General features: G+C 38.8%; 1 protein-coding gene across 1 annotated transcript in view; it reads right to left on the bottom strand.

Moving 5' to 3' along the window:
- The window catches only part of LOC116417797 (protein scarlet), a 129,922-nt gene that overhangs the window by 45,462 nt on the left and 66,550 nt on the right, over positions 1 to 17,910 (bottom strand). The window lies entirely within an intron of this gene.

Here is a 17,910-nt window from a genome sequence, read left to right as displayed (position 1 = left end):
CTTGCAGGGGGGCGTTAGGATGCGAGAATGGAACTGTAGTGTGTCTGACGACGAGTTGACACTGTCCTCGTCAAAGTCGAAAATCTCTCATACTTAGTTCTAGAGAGGTATAGGGGTTATCACCTCTAGAAAGGTGGACGCACCTGCGATCTGAACCAGATTCAAAGCGCGCAGGTTTAACTTACTATCATGGCTCAGAAAAATAAAAACCAAACCAAAAGGGACTTAAGGGTGGGAACTTGGAATGTTCGCAGTCTATACAGAGCAGGCGCATTTAAATAACTTATGAATACAGCTGATAGGTATGATCTAGATTTGGTAGCAATACTGGAACCATGGTAGGCAAATGGCGGAGTACTAGCATTGGGTAACTTCACGTACCTGTATGGGGCCGGGAGTGGGGGATCTCTAGGCACCGGATTTCTCGTAAGCAAAAGCATCATACATTCGGTTAAAAGTTTCAAATCCGTCAATGATAGGCTCTCGTACATCATTATCGAAGGTGAATGGTATAGATATGTATTTATTAATGTACACTGTCCTACGGAGGACAAAGAAGAAGAAGCTAAGGATCTCTATTACGAAACTTTAGAGCAGGTAATCGACCAGTTCGCGTCTTACGACACAAGAATAGTATTAGGCGATTTCAATGCTAAAATAGGTAGGGAAGAAATGTTTAGGCCTACTATAGGTAAGGAAAGCCTGCACGAAGCCAGCAATGATAACGGTATTAGGGTCATAAATTTCGCGGCGGCAAAAGATCTTATAATCAAAACTACGTGTTTTAAGCACAAGAACATACACAAGGCAATCGCCGGACGGGGCCACACAGAACCAAATTGATCATTTCCTCATTGAAAAAAGACATCATACTAATGTTCTTGACGTAAGGGCTTACAGAGGGGCAGATAGCGACTCGGACTACTTCCTAGTAGTATCCAAATTAAGAGATAGACTAGTAGCGAATCAAAATAGTAAGCGAGCAAACAACGTAGAAAGCTTCGATATTGAAAAACTACGAGATAGAACAGAGCGAATTAGGTACCAGATAGAAATTAATAACAGGTTTCAGGCACTTGAAGAAGCAAACACATCGCCGGAGGGGAATGACGAACCGAATAGCTTATGGGGGGATATAGAAAAAACGGTGAAAGAGGCCGCGAACAAAGTACTGGGTAAAAAGAAAAAGCCAAAGAGCAAACCATGGTTTGACGAAGAGTGCGAACTCTGGTTTGAAAGGCGCAAAAAGGCTAAATTAGATAGCTTACAAAATAGAAGCGATAGGACCGTAGAAGAGTATTCTAACGTAAGGAAACAGACGAGCGCGATCTACAGAAATAAGAAGCGGGAGTATCAAAAGAATCTTATTAGGAGAATAGAAACTAACAGTAAGGAAAATAACCCCCGCGAAATGTACAGAGGGATTAACGCCATCAGAAAGGGTTTTAGGAGTAGAGCGCAATTGATGAAGGACGAAAACGGGGACCTCGTAACAAATGACAACGAATTACTGTCGCTGTGGAAAAATTATTTCGATAAATTATTAAACGTGCACGAAAATAGCGAAGAATTAGGGGACGAAATTCACACTGCTGAACCCCACGTGGAGGAACCGAGCTACCAAGAAGTAGAGGCCGCGATTAAAAAACTAAAAAACAACAAAGCCGCGGGAAATGACTCTATACCAGCTGAGTTACTCAAATATGGGGGCGTCGAGCTCACTTTCAAAATCTATAAACTAGTATGTGCCATCTGGAAAAATGAAACAATACCCGAAAATTGGAAGGAATCTATCATTATACCGATTTTTAAAAAGGGGGATAAGACAGACTGCAATAACTATAGGGGTATTTCACTTTTAGCAACGTGCTACAAAGTTCTGTCAAACGTAATACAAGCTAGACTCACTCCATTTGCGGAAGATATAGTAGGAGATTATCAGTGCGGATTTCGGCGCAACAGATCGACGAGCGATCAAATGTTTACCATAAGACAGTTGTTAGAGAAAAAGTTGGAATTTTGCGAAACCATACACCAACTATTTATAGATTTTAAAAAAGCGTACGACTCTATTAAGCGAAGCAAAATGTATCAAATTCTAGTACTTCTCGGTGTACCGAAAAAACTCGTGAGATTAATTCAAATATGTCTGAACGGAAGCACGGGAAAGGTCCGAGTAGGCGGTAATGTATCAGAACCCTTCATGATACGCGATGGTTTAAAACAAGGGGATGGACTCTCTACGGTGCTGTTCAACTTAACGTTAGAGTATGCCGTTAGAAAAATGCAGGTTAGCCAGATGGGCGCAACGCTTAATGGTACAACGCAGATACTAGGCTACGCAGATGATTTGGATATACTGGGGGATTGTAGGGAAACGGTGGCAAGAAACGCGGAAATCCTCATAAAAGCGGTGGAGTATACAGGGTTAGAAGTGAGTGAATCAAAAACAAAGTACATGATAGTGGATAAGCTAGGCATCTGCAGAGGGGAGGAAGATCTCAGAGTTGGGAATTTTACTTTTGAAAAGGTTAGCGAATTCAGGTATCTGGGTACGACCATAAATGATAGAAACGAGATTAATGTCGAAATAAATAAGAGACTCCATTCGGTGGTTCTGTACGGGTGCGAAACGGGGGCTCTCACTAAGCAGGCGGACAACCGTTTTAGGGTATTTGAAAATAAAGTCTTGCGAAAAATATACGGGCCGAAGAAAGATGAGGAAACCGGGGAATGGAGGAGACTACACAATGATGAGTTACACAATTTGTACGCGTCACCAAATATTAACAGAATAATAAAATCGCGCAGATTGGGATGGGCAGGGCACGTAGCGAGAATGGGAGACGACCGTACGGCAGCGCGTGTCATGAAGGGCAGGCCGATGGTAACGCGACCTCTAGGTAGACCTAGACGTAGATGGGAGGACAACGTAAAAGCGGATCTAGTAGAAATAGGACGGGTGGGTGTCGATCAGAGAGGTGCATCTTGGGTGGGGTTGACACAAGATAGGGCAGCGTGGAAGGCTTGCGTAGATGAGGCGATGAACTTTCGAGTTCGAAATGCCATGTAAAAAAAAAAAAAAATCAATCAAACACTTTGTTTAATCACTTTGAAACTTTTTTTCACCGCGTGGCTTTAACCTCACTTCTATTTTATACTAATTACCCTCATATTTCCCCGAAGGTTAATATGAGTGTAAGTTTGAAATACCAACCACGCTACTACCATGTTGGAGTGTGTGGATAAATAATAACACTGTGAGGTTAATTAATAATCTAATATATTTATAATAGTAGTGGCAATATAGCCTAGTCGGCAGTGCGTCCGCTCACATGGAAGTCTTGCAGTAGAGAGAGAGAGAATATGTAGTACAGTGCGGTATAGTCTGACTCTACGAACGAGAGTGTACAGTGTAGTATAGGCGCTTAGAGTATAGTCGCGAGGCATGCGCGATACGCTTGCTCTCGCGTGAGCTTGCCTGACTGCGCGAAATCGTCGCAAACCAATAGATTGCGCGATGAGTACCATTTTAAGTATTACGACTGTATAAATTTACATATTACAACAAGATTATAAAAATAAAATTTATTTTGAAACAATTGCTCAGATTTCAATTATAAGAAACGTTACTCATGCAGTAAAATACGCTGAATTTAAATTATATTTTGATATATTTTATTATTAATTACAAACAGCAATCATTAACTCTTTCAGAAGCCAACACAAAGAAAAAGTAAATGCTAAAAATTAATCAAAAAATAATATAGATAATAAAATAATAAGTTTTTCTGATAAAACAACTATTAATTGTAATCATCATTTTGAAAGAATCATACTGATGGATGTGGATAACAATGACATTGCATATATATCAAATCAAAATAGCAAAAAAACTTCATTAAAACGAAAATTTGATTAAAGCAGTATAATATTTTATAATACCTTATTGATAATAGATCAATAGATGGGATATTATAAAATACACAGATAATAGATCAATAAATAATTGATCTGTTTTTTCATATAGCCCATAATTATTATTCAAATTCAACTGTCACATTAACGTTGAAGTGTATTTAACGGTATACTGTGCTAAATTTTATTTAAATGTACATTTTTTAAAATTAATTATATTGATGTAATTTTAAGTATAAGATACATTTAGAATTGTGCATAATTTTAAATATTTTGATATTTCAACACTAAAATATGTATATATGAATGTGTGTGTTGCGACGGTACGATGTCCGTCGCAAGGCCGCTCTTTTTCCGGACAAATAATAATTGCATTTTGCAATTATTAATCGCGACTTTCTTTTGTTTTTATGCGAGTGGAGAAGAAAGGAACGTCAACGAGGAGATAAGAGGATTCAAGGGAATCGCTGATCAATGTGGAATCGTCGAGAGTTCGCGGAAGACCAGCTAGGGGAGAGTATTTCGGGAAAGAGTGTCGCGGGCGCGATGTGTAGCTCTGCTGCGACAGAGCATCGAAATCTTGTCCGTGAGTGTGAAAGAGAGAGAGAGAGAGAGAGAGAGAGAGAGAGAGAGAGAGAGAGAGAGAGAGAGAGAGAGAGAGAGAGAGAGAGAGAGAGAGAGAGATGGTTAGGGAGTAAAGTCTTGTAGCGCGGTGAAATTAATTGTAACTGAAGACCGAAATAAAGACATTCCCAAATATCCCGATTCGAGTTGATTTAGCGCCCCCCTCCCTCTGAGATCCAGGCCGGGATCCGGAGGATAATAAATTATAGTGACCCGGATAAGGGGCCGTATAACGAAAGGGAAAATTTGTTTGCGGATTTTGCCACGTCACAGTGTGTTTGTATGTGTGTGTGTGTGTATATATATATATATATATATATATATATATATATATATATATATATATATATATATATATATATATATATATATATATATATACATATATACATATATACATATATATATATATATATATATATATATATATATATATATATGTATATGTGTGTGTGTATTTATTTATTAATGTATAAGAAAGGCTTCACAATTATTTACAGTTTATGAATAATACTTTTCAAACTTTGTAAAATTTTTATTAACTATTTGTTGATTTATTTCCAATTTACCCCTTAAGAGTACTTCAGCAAATATGCATCATTCTGGTTATTTCCTGTTCATTTTCGGTATATTTCTGGTTCATTGCCGGTTATTTTCGGTCACTTCCGGGTCATTTTGTATTTATTCCTATTATTTCCAGTCAATTTCCGATCGACTTCCGGTCTACTTCTAGTCTACTTCCGGTAAACTTGTGGTTCACCATAACCCCTAAGGAGGGGTAGTTTTGGGGATGAAGTAAACTTATAGCTGGAGACTGCCAGACACATTTTAATATAATAGAGGAAGAGGATGACTTGAGATTTGGGAATAGTTTTATGAATGATTTCTGACATGATTTTTCACATGAAAAATCACACTATGTAGTTACGTAATTCATTACGTAAGAATTCAATCAATCTATCACGTAATTGACTGTGTGATAAATTACGTAATATTTCTCGTCAAGGTTGGTAAATAAAATTAAATCCCTTTGGTATTACATTTAATACATCACATCGCATAAATTTAAATAATAAATATCATGTTTTAATGTTATAATGCAGATACTTTCAATTTTAAAATAAAATTATATTGAAATATTGATATATTATTTTATTATTGTTTTTGTTTCATATTTTTATTATCATAAATTTGTGAAATATATATATTTAAAACTTGAATCAATGTTTAAATAGAACGAGCGAGCGTCCGCGAGCGAGTTTTTAGCTAGTACAAATTATAGAACTAATAAATAAGTAAATATACATAGATACTAAGTAAAGTCGTTGAAAAAGATATCTTTTATTTTTTTTCTTTTTCTTTACGATTTTCAGTTCCGTCATCATCGAGAGATTTAGACCGTTTTGGCATTTCTAAAAAATATAAATTGTTTATGCTTATAATTTAAATATGTATATATCATCATTCAACTTGTAATATTTACAATTGCTAAAATTTCTCGATATGTTTTTTCAAAATATCACTCCTGTGAAAATTCTTTCCACATATAAAACATATGTGTTTCCTTTCTTTGTGAGTTAGTGAAAGTTGTCTTATATTAGTGCATCTATTAAGATTTATGACTTATTATCGTGATATTCAGCAACATGTCTCACTAAATTTCTTTTGTGTCTTAATACTATTCCACAAATATTGCATGCTGACTGTCGATATGTTTATTTGTATGTAGCGTTAGAAAATGTAGACTCAAAAATTCTGCATTACATATTTTGCACAATATCTTAGTTTGATGTTTGTCATTTGTCTCATCTTTTTCAAAATGATTCATTTTTCACAGAATCTCTGAAGGAGCTAAAATTTTTACAATGTTAACCTGCTAATCCGTATTAAATATACACCAATCATCTAAATTGTAATGTTTATGATTTTACGTTTTATAAACTTATATAAAACTTTTGTAAATAATGTGAATATAAAAAATCGTAAATATTTCAAAAATTTGATTTCTAAATAGTTAAAAATCTGTAAACATCGTACATACATAAATTTTCTAACTAAGATCTGTAAACAAACTGAAGTTAGTCTCTAAGTGTGTTCGATATACCGAACAATCGATCAATCGTTCTTATTTTAAACAATGCATAAAGAACGGAATATAAATTGACGACTTCTTAGATCTTTTTGAGAAACGAAATTGTATCGACGATCACCCAAAAGTTCAAAATATGAAGATTTCGGATGCGTTTAAGTTACCATATGGGTTGTACTCAGATATTTTGTTCTGTAATCATGTTTTGCGTTATGTATTTAAATGGTGTGGATTGAAAGTAGACCAGAAGTTGACAAAAAGTAGACCAGTGGTGAACCGAAATTTTTTAAATTTCGTTTGTAAGTCTGTTTTGATAATTCACTTCATCCCCTAAACTGCCGTTTCTAAGAGTTTAGTGAAAACTATTAGTTGACTGAAAGTAAACTAGAATTTTATTTTATCAATTTATATTGCATTTTATTTTGCAGTTACTTTCTAATTCCACAGCGCAAGTTGTATTGCAGTCTGTACTAATTTTAAATTAATGTAATGATTAAATAATTCTAAAAACATTACTTTAAACGTGTTATATAGAATTATAATATTTCATTAAAGGCAACGTTTTTAGTATATAATTTGTGCATACTATTTTTATCTTTTTCATTTTTAACTGTTGATCGTTCTGTTAGAAAAATTTTTAAATTAGTTTTTGATGTTACTCTTGAAAGGGAAACATAATTGACCATAACTAAAAACTGGAAATGGAAGATGATGTATTTCAACATTTTTAAATGTTTGTCCTTGAGATTTATTTCTTATCAATACGCGGAAAAAAACATTATTTCCAATTTTACTTTCACTTAATATTTCTGCACAAATAGTATATTCTAACACTTCATCAACTTTTAATCGTGTTCCATTATATAGACCATTATTCAAATTAATATGACGTAATAAAATAATAATTACTGCATCTTTTAATTTTAATTTGTATAATGTTAAGCCATCTAATGTTTAGGAATTTAAAACTTCTACTGGTAAAGAAGCTTCTAAATTTTAATTGTTATCATCTTCTGCAGAATCTATACTAATATATCTGCATTTTTGGTGCTTATATAACTTTTTTATTAATATTTTTTTCATTAATATTATTTTCGAAAATTGAGTGAATTATATTTTTAGTACAGGAGTGCCATATTAGATTTGATTGTGATAAGGAGTGTGTAAACTGGTGCTTGAATTAGAGGCGTTTAGGAAGCAGAATAAGAGGAGAAGGAAAGAGGAAGAAGGTGAGAGTTAATAGAGAAAGAGGTTCAAAGGGCAGGCGACAAAAAATACGGGAAAAAAGAGACAGAAGTAGATAAACTATGTCAATTCTGGCCCACCCGGGGAGGGGGATGGGGTGTAATGGTTTATAGCATGTCAGTTCTGGCCCACCTGGGGGCGAAATGGTACATGGCGTGTGAGTTCTGGCGCAAGCGGTAAGAGAGCGGTGAGAGAGCGGTCGATAACGCCATCAACGCTGGCGTTGTCGATCACGAGATCCCCGATCGATGCAGCGTCTCGGTGCTGGCGCGGACGTCAACGGCCCCATGTTACCTTCTGCTGTTGATACCGACGGCTTGCTGCCCTACCGATATGTTTCCATAGCAGCGAGAGTCAATTTTAAACGTATGGCTTTACCACGCAACTTATCGTTTCCGCTGGCGAATGTTTCGAGAATCTATTATCTAACTTATAATCAAAATTCGCATGGTGACTATAGAACGATGATCATGGGGACGCATTGCGGGCTGTTCTCTCGTACAGCAAAGGTCACATGCATTCAAGAGTTGTATCGTTTTATAATAAAATGGCTGAAAATATGTAAGTAAAATAATAATTATTATTTTTATATTTTATTAATATTTTAGTCGCTTTTAAAAACCTTTTAAATAAAAAATTTTTTTGAGTAAATATAAAACTTTATATATATACTTTAAATTACAATTTTTTATTTGTAAAATCTAAAGCGAAAATCTAGTGCTAAATCTTAAGAGTATTTGATAAGGAGAATTTTTGTTTTTGAAATCTAAATATGTATATATTCATATTTTTTAGCAAGTATCACCACCAGCGCCTTTGTTTGCCAAGAAGAGATTTTTTCTTTCTTTGGCAGAAGATTATTATGAGGGAAACAACACGTTTTATGCAGTAATGCTAGACGACCACTTCAAGACAACATCTTTTATGCAAAAAGGGATTGAATTGTTTGGCGATGTAGCGAGTTTTTTTAGGGAGATTGATGTCTCACTCCTTTTTAAACGATTATTGCTCTTGGAAATTGGCTCTGAGGTATGTACTTTTTAAATAAATGTACAGATTATTATTATTATACAACATATTAAAAAAAGTTATTTTTTACAGAAATTTGGAAGCATTCGTGATTTCTATACACAACTGTGTTTAGAAAGTGATGCTGAACCTTCAATATATATGCAGGAAGGCTGCAGCCTGCACATGCACAAGGATATTTTTTTATATGAAGTGCAGAAGCAAGTGACACGAGAGCAGCATATATTTGTGTTTAAAACCATACATGATTGCATCCATTATAATCTACCAAATGTTGCACTTTTGATGTTAAAACGCATAATAGAGGAATTAGAAAATGAATAAAATTTACGTTTTTAGATATTTGTGTTGTTTTACCATGATTTCCATGTAATCATTTTAAACTGTTAAGAACGAGTGACAGAGACAGATATGTGTGTGTGACAGATTAGATTAGATTAGATTAGATTTATTTGCTGTACAATATGTTGTACAATACTTGTCGATACATAATTTAAAGTTTAATTGGATTGAGGATATGTGTGTAGGTGGGCTTGAAGGTGTGTGTGTGTGTGTTTGTAGTTTTGTTTAATAATGGTGAAGTATGAGACTGTATGAGAGGTAAGTGCTTGGTTTGCTATGAGGATGATTACGAATTACGAATTTTCAAGACTAGAAAAGTATTTTTTAGCCTCGCTTTTGAAATAATTGATGGGTATGATGTCTCGTAATCGTGAGGGTAATGAATTCCAAAGGTATGCGGCGTTTATGTGAAATGAATTCCTCAGCGCCTCTGACGAGAAAGGAGGTATGTCTAGCGGTATCGCTTGACCTCTCACAGGACGGAGTGCGACGTGGAAGTCAAAGTAGGCAATTAAATAAGATGGTTTAGCATTGTTAAAGAGCTTTCTCAAGAAGCAGGCCGCAAAGTACTTCCTACGTCCGGCAGTGGTGAGCCATTGCAGCTTGCGCCTGTAAGGCGTGATGTGCTCGTCTCTCTTAAGACCATAGATGTAACGTATACCTATGTTAACCAGTCTTAGTAGTTTAATGTCGAGTTCTTGTGTTAAGTTGCAGTAAACCAGTGAGCAGTAGTCTATGATCGGGAACAGTAGGGCCTGTACGAGGTGTTTGCGCAGACCGAGGTTCGTGCTTTTCCTGAAAAAGTATAGCCTATACATAAGAGAGTGAGCACGCTTACACATTTGTGTTACGTGCTCTCTCCAGGTAGGAGTCAAGCACGACCCCCAGGCTGCGCACAGAAGATTCAAAATCGACCCGGGCTCACCCTATATTGATGTAAGTGTTAGCCATTGTAGGTAGAGCATTGATATAGTAGGGCGAGCCCAGGACGATCGCCTTAGTTTTGAGGACATTGAGTTTTAGATTGTTATGCTCAGTCCAGCACCTTATCCTCTCGGCATTAGCTCTCATTCTGTCGGAATAGGAGTCAAGCTCTTCGAGGTGGCACTGGGTGTAGATCTGCAGGTAATCCGCATAGATCAGATGTGCAATATCCACGTCCAGACAGAGGCTTATGTCATTGACGTACAGTGCAAAAAGTAGAGGGCCCAGTACGGACCCTTGTGGGACTCCCGTATTGAGCGGAAGGTATGAGGATAGTTGATTGTCGTCACCAATGATGGCCTGCCGTCTGCCCGTGAGATAAGATGCAATCCATCGGATGACCTGCTTAGAAAAGCCGAAAGAGGTTAGCTTTCTAAGGAGCTTGGCGTGACACACAGTGTCAAACGCCTTGCTAAAATCAAAAAGAAGAAGAAGTGTGACCTTCTTTTTGTCTATTCCAAGCCTGACATCATCAGTCAGCTTTATTAAGCCGGACTGTGTGCTGTGACCGGTACGAAAACCTGTCTGTAGGTCATCAAGGAAGAACCTAGTTTCCAGGTAATGAGAAAGCTGCCTATGTACCAGCCACTCCAGCGCCTTAGGTAGAAAACATAAGAGTGAGATCGGACGATAGTCAGTAGTGGATTTTGGAGAACTGACTTTGTTGAGTGCACGCACCAGTGACCTTTTCTAGTCCGAGGGGAAGCATGACTCGCTCAAGGACAGGTTGAAGATACGACATAATATGGGCGCGAGTACTGGCATGGCCTTGGAGACAACAACCTGTGGGATGCCATCAGTTCCCCTGGCTTGAGAGGTGAAATGCTGAACTGCGGCCAACACGTCCGATTCCGTAATCTCACTGAAGCTGAAGTGGACAGGATATTCCAGACTATCAAGTGATTGCAGTTGTTCGTCGACAGAAGGGGCGAGTGGATCATTGGATATCCCGCTGAAGTAACTGTTAAGATCATCTGTTGAGAAGCGAGATGGAGTGATTTCCTTGGAGGTGGTGATTCCAAGTTTCTCGAGTTCTCTCCAGATTTCCCCTACGTCTGTTATGTTTGATAGTCGTGAGTGATCGTAGTTCAGTTTGGCTTCCTCGACCTGCTTATGTGCGTTATTTACTGCTTGTGTATAAAGAAGTTGATCTCAAGGATGACGTGTCCTGCGAAATATCATGTATAGTCTGTCCCGCCCAGTCACGAGGTCTCGAAGAGCCGAGGTGAACCACGGGTGTCGTGTGGGTCCTGGCGTTATAGTCCGTAATGGGGCGAGCTGATTGATGGCGTTTGTTAGGTTGGTGTTGAGAGTGTTGATGCATGCGTCAAGGGATGATGTGTCGATTGTAGACCAGTCACATGTGTTGAGGTAGTTGTTTAGTTTTTCAGCACTGATGCCTTTGTAATTTCTATAGGAATATGTTCTAGATGCTTGTCGTGTAATTTGCACGTCGAGTGTAGCCGTAATGAGGTCATGTCCGTTTATGAATGGTGAGTCAGTCTTTCAGTATGAAATTAGGCAATCCTGTTCGTCGACCAGGCAGAGGTCGAGCCATGTGTCAGAGTTTTGCTTGTGGTGCGTAGCACCATAGGGCACCGATTTGAGGGAGTTCTTTTCTATGAGGGCCTTGATGAACTTGGCATCTTCTGAGGAGGAGAGTTGATCTGCATTAAAATCTCCCATTATAACTTTCGTGGAGTAGTTGTGCATGTGACTATTGAGCTGTTCAATGAAATTGTTTCCTTGTAAGAAGGGCGCGTGTGGTGGCCGATACACAACCGCCACGAAAATAGGTCGGACTCCCTTCGCAGTGATCTCACAGAAGAGATTCTCCGGGTAGCCTGGCTTTCCCATCCAGATCCCGTCGGATGAAGATATTATTGTAGCAGTCAGCGTGTTGTGGATGTAGAGGGCCACTCCTCCACCGTCTCTGTTTCTGTCTCGTCTGTGTAGCGTATAGTTAGTCAGTGTGGGAATCGAGGTTATTTTATCATTGAGCCAGGTTTCTGTTACAGCTATTACGTGAAAAGTAGGACGAGTAGACAAAAAGAGTATTATCATTTCAATGTGCCTCGTGAGAGAGTTCGAATTGAAATGACAGACCCGTAGTCCTTCTGATAGAGTTACCTTGGAGTGTGAAGATTTCGCGATCGATGAAGTTGATGATGGTGGTTTGGGTGGAATGAGGTGTATGTATTTTAGTTGTTGTTGTTGTTGTTGTTGTTGCTGTTGTTTGGTGGTGTCCGGGATAAAAAATTATCTAGGTGTTCCTCGGTTTCGATGACGACGGCGCGGTTCTCGTTGAGGCGGATATAGAGCTAGCCATTCCTCACGTAGGTACGACATCCTTCCCTCCTCTTGACCTCCATCCGCGCTCTGACCCTCAGCTTGTGCACCTGGGAAGGAGCGGATTGATGTTGATTAGCCACTGGTGGTCAGGAGCTGGGGCTCGCGCTTCCTCCAGTAGGTCTGCATCCAGTTCCGCTGTGTGAAGCTTGCGCTTTCTGGCCTTCGCAGCTATTATTGAGCAGGCGAGGGCATGTGACGCAAGAGTGACAGCAATAGGTGGCATTCTGGCTGAGTCGTCAGCGGCTGTGTCCAGTCTTCCCATAACCCTCGCTCTTACTACGTCCCGTTGGAGCACTGTGCAGCGCAGTGAGCACCGCATAAGCCAGCAGCCGCAATGAGGATTCCTCAGTGTATCGGAGTCCCGTAATCACAACGACAATGTCGTTGTTGGTGTGCTCCTGCTGCCTTTTGATGACGGATATTTCCCTGCGGAGGTGGGCCAGTTCGTCGTAGTTGCCGTCGTGAGGTGTGCCGTTACTGCTGTTGGTTGGCTGCGGGATAGCAAGATTCCTCGATGCCAGGTCTTCTAGCTTTGCCTGCAGCTCACTGATGTTTTTCTCAGCATCATTAATGCGAGAAGTAAGCTGCGGCAGGTCATCAAGGGCCTTGAGCCTCTGCTCCAGGGGAGCCAGCCTTTGCTCAATCTCGGTCATCCTCTTCGCCATCTCGTTTTGAGTCTTCAGGGATGCCTCCTGTTTCTTGCGGATGTCAGCTAGAGCCTCTAGGATGTTTTTAAGAGAGCTCTCGATCATCGAGGGTGTTGTTTGACGAGCAGGAGATCCATTTCGAGATGGGGCGCGAGATTGTGGTGCAGAACTGTAGGGCTTGGTCGTTGCCTGCTTAGATGTAGAGTTAGGCCCTGCCAGCGATAGATTGAGCTGCGAAGAGTTGAGCCTTTTCTTGGCCTGCTCCCTCTCCACTTCCTCCATACAAATCGCGCCGTCGCAGGTCAGGACCGCCTTACCTCTGACCTTTGAAGATGTGAATGTAACACACCTGGAGTGGTAATGTGTGTTACATATATCACATTTCTTAGGGGCCTTGCTCTTAATGCTGTTATTGCATTTTCCGCAGGTCTCGTATCCCGCATCGTCGTTTCCCGCATTCATTATGCTCATCTCGATGTTTCTCACTGTAGTTGGTGATCTGACCTCTAGGTGGAGCAATGGTGAGAGAAGAGAGAGCGTTTACCGACCTTAAACTGAGTGGCGCTGCGATGGTGTTCAGTCTGCTCACTAGATGGCAACAGGTGGTCGAAACGTTGAGAGAAAGCCGTGCGGGAAAAGAGACAAGCCGTGCGAGGTGTTTTGAGGTTAGAAAATTATATATATATACACAATAGATAAGATTCAGCTATATGTACATGCATTGGTATATATAATATATATATGTATATACAGGGTGAGTCATTTTAATCTTTAATCTCAATTATCTCGTTGGCAAAGCATGCCAGCGAAAAAAGTTTCGGGTAAAAGTTTTAGGATTTTTCCCTGGCTATCTGATGATGACCTTGACAATGTCATTGAGCATGACCTTCAAGGTCATTTGAAGGTCAAGTCGATTTTTTCAAATAGAAACCCCTACTTTTGGCACCAGAAATGGAAAGAGCGGGAAATTTTACGTTTGAATACGACCTTGCCTTGACCTTGAATGCAATGGTCAAGGTCATTGGTCATGCCGATAACAGTACAACTGGTTAGCTGAACTCGAATGCGAACTCGAACTCGAATATATATATATATATAATTCGAAAAATATTCAAAAATTTATTTAATTATTTCTAAATATATTTATAACAAATTTCATTATTCTTTCAGGATATATTTTACAGTATTATTAAAGTAAAAATGGTTGAATTACACATAAAATATTATTGAAATTTCACGTGAATCATTCGAGAACTATTTAAAATTTGTTAATTATTATATTACTGAAATTAATTTTAGTAGTTTTTGACGGAATATTCATGGAATATTTCATAAATATTTTAAGAAAAAATTAAAATTTTCTTTCAATCTTATAAGAGAATATTTATAATAGATTTTACAAATCTTTTATGAAATATATTAGTGGAACATTTACAAAATATATTACAACAATTTTTTATTAAATATTTTTAAAATTTTTCGTAAATAATTTGCTGAAACATCTAACTATTATTTTAAATATGTCAATGAATTATTTACAACAGATCTCAGAATTTTTCCAGGAAATATTTTAGTGATGTATGAATGAAATAATTTGGAATGGGGTGAGACTTGACAATGAAAGGAGAAATCACAAAAAGGAGCGCCGGAACCGAGAATCGATTTGGCGTCCACTGAGCCGACGGCAATTTTTTATGAAATATTCATATAAGATTTCGTAAATAATATATTGGAATATATAAAAGAATTTTCAAAGGTTCCAACAAAATATTTATGGAATATTTCAATCAAATCATTTGATCAATTTTCCATAGAAGATTACTGCAAGGGGTTGCGTAACGGGGAGTCGAGTTTACGCGAGACTTTGGGCGTCGTGCGGAAAATCGGAAATCACTTATTTTTTCCACCAAGGGAGATGACAGCTGGAGTCTTCAATACTTCTCATATAGTTCCAGTTAAAGCCAAAAAACAATTCTAAGCGATTTTTGGAGGTGACCGCACTCTGCGTATATGCAGGATAAAGCCCAAAATAAATTCGGTACCTTACTATTTCAAGGGTAATTTGCACATAAATTTTTAGCCCGAGTGTTGTGTAAAGTCTCAAAGATAATCGCGTAATGCCGAAATTATTATTTAAAAAACACGTAAGAATTGAACAAATTTTGACCGCATTTAAAAAGAAAACGAAGAGGATCGGGATAAAAAAAAATTATTTCAGATTGCGCGAGAGTAGAGCCTTCCCAAAATTTCAGCTCGATCAGTCAAATATTGCGTGAGACATCGCATCTCATACATTTTTCGCGCATGAATTAACTATAAGGCACTTTCGTGTCGCGTTTGTGCCTAAAAAAATAGAATTTTTATCAAAGTGACTACAAAAAAATTACCTATTCGCCAGTGACTTCACTTGCAGAAAAAAGTATAGCTATGACGTATAATAATGATCAAAAGTCACCCCATTTATGGATCAAAATTAAAATAATTTTCATCTGGCAATTTTTTAGACCTTTTCACCCCCGCAACCCTATTTCCACCCTTGAAACGGGGGATGATCGCAGCACGGTTGTATAGATCAAAAGGACTTGAAAACCACCTGCGAAAACCTTTCGAAAAGAGTTAATTAGAGTAAATCAGTTAATATGTATATCTGGGAGTGAAAAATATCTTCTATCTTTTCATTGTGGATAAATTAGATTATTGTATTTGTGCCATACTCTAAAAAGTGAAAGTTTTTTGAATTGTTATAACTAGCAATAACCACACTGTGAAACTTCTAAAAATCATAACAGTGTACAGAGAGCAATGTCTCTGAACGGTAGCTTCTCATCCGCGGGTTCTTTCGATGGCAGAGTCATGCCGATTGACGATTTGACAAGGTGGTCTGTAACCTTTGTCTCGGACCCTCGACCTTCGTTTCTACTACACAACTGGGTGATTATGGGTCATATGTCCCTGCTTCGAACCCGGTGTCGGTTGCCGTCGGAACATCTTAGTTAGCAGCGGCAATCCCTGCCCCTGCCCAGACTATTGTATCGGATGGTAGATTTGAGGAGTTGAAGAGGTTACTGCAGGGATTAATTACTCAAGCAATATGGAATCCCTGACTGAGATTGATAATAGGTTTGCGCGCCTGGACTCTTAGCTGGACCAGAATAGGATGGAGAGATGCACTATTCGTGCAGAAGTGTCCAGGCTGGATGCCCGTTTGAGGGCTCTTGAGAAGCGCCCTGCTGCCGTTCTGGCTGGGCCGGCTGATGCGTCTGGGGATAGCTTAACATCTGTACTTGCCTCTCTCAATTCTGCGTCAGAAGTCCAAGACCAGCTGTACCGCTTGCGTAATCTCCTTCTGCATGACGTTCCGGCTGGCGTGTCAGACTTAGACTTGGTAACTGTCAAATAGATCCTGCGTGCACGTCGTCGTTAGCTGCTCGAGGAGGCGAGTAAGCATAACCGTGATAATTCTGATAAACCCAAGACTGACAAATTTGTTCGGGGCAGTTTGGCTCTCATCGATGCCAAGAAAAGACAGGGGTTTTTTCTTGCTAACAAGAACCAAAATTAATTCTTCTGCTGCGAATAAAGCTAAGCTTATCATCTACTATCAGAATGCTCACTCACTGGTATATAAGCTAACCAATTTTCGTACGAATCTTCTTCAACTTGCTCATTTACCGGACGTCATAGTTTTTAAAGAGACTTGGCTGCAAACCGCCGTTTTATCCGCCAAACTCGGACTGGTTGGCTATCGGATTCATAGAAGGAATCGTGACCTTCAGACTGTTGGTGTCTCGAGAGGTGGTGGCGTACTTGTTACAGTGAAGGATCACTTCAACTCCTCTGAATAACTTGTCAAATCCTCACTCGAACAAATTTTCATCAGAATTTCCCTTCCAGACACCACCATGATCCTGGGAGCAGTCTGTCTTCAGCCAAATTCCGATACAACACAATTCCAGGAATATGTTGATAGATTAGAGATGGTGGCTAAGGCCAATTCTGATTGTCAGCTTGTTATGGTGGGAGATTACAACCTTACTTCTGTTACATGGCGCTCTAATCCTCTACAGTTTGCTCAGACTGGCTATGTGGATCCGGGGCATCGTATGAATACTGAACTTATCTGTGGCTGCTTCTTATCGCTGGGACTGTCTTAACTAATTCCACCTCATCCATCGAAGGGCTACTCGTTGGACCTGTTGTTTACCTCTTCTAAATTTATCGATCTCTTCGATCTAAATGAACAGCTTGTACCTACCGATGGTCATCGCGTTCCAAGTGTTTTTAATGCGAAAATGTGTTGTGATAGTGATTTTGTACCTGTGTTATAGCGTAATTTTTTTTGCTGCCGATTATGAATTGATTGTAAGCTATCTTGGTGACGTGGACTGGAATTCGATCCTTTCTTGCGACTATCTCGAGGACAATTTATGTGGTTTTTATGATGTTGTGAACACTTGTATTAGCAAACAGGTTCTATTGTCGAGATCGAATCCTGGAACATATCCTGTGTGATTTGATCAGAAGCTTATATGTACGATTCGAAATAGAAAGCTGGCTTACAAAGCGTGGAAACTTACTGGCGAAATCAGTGACAAATTAGAATTCACGAGGCTCCGAGCCGTTTGTATCTGGATATCGAGATCCAGTTACCGGGACAAAATGCTCAGAGAATCCTGGCCC

Source organism: Nasonia vitripennis (genome assembly GCF_009193385.2).
Source record: "Nasonia vitripennis strain AsymCx chromosome 5 unlocalized genomic scaffold, Nvit_psr_1.1 chr5_random0002, whole genome shotgun sequence".
In the NCBI taxonomy this organism is placed as follows: Eukaryota; Metazoa; Arthropoda; class Insecta; order Hymenoptera; family Pteromalidae; genus Nasonia; species Nasonia vitripennis.
The sequence above is the reverse complement of the archived record's forward strand: the minus strand, read 5'-3'. Positions and strand labels throughout refer to the sequence as shown.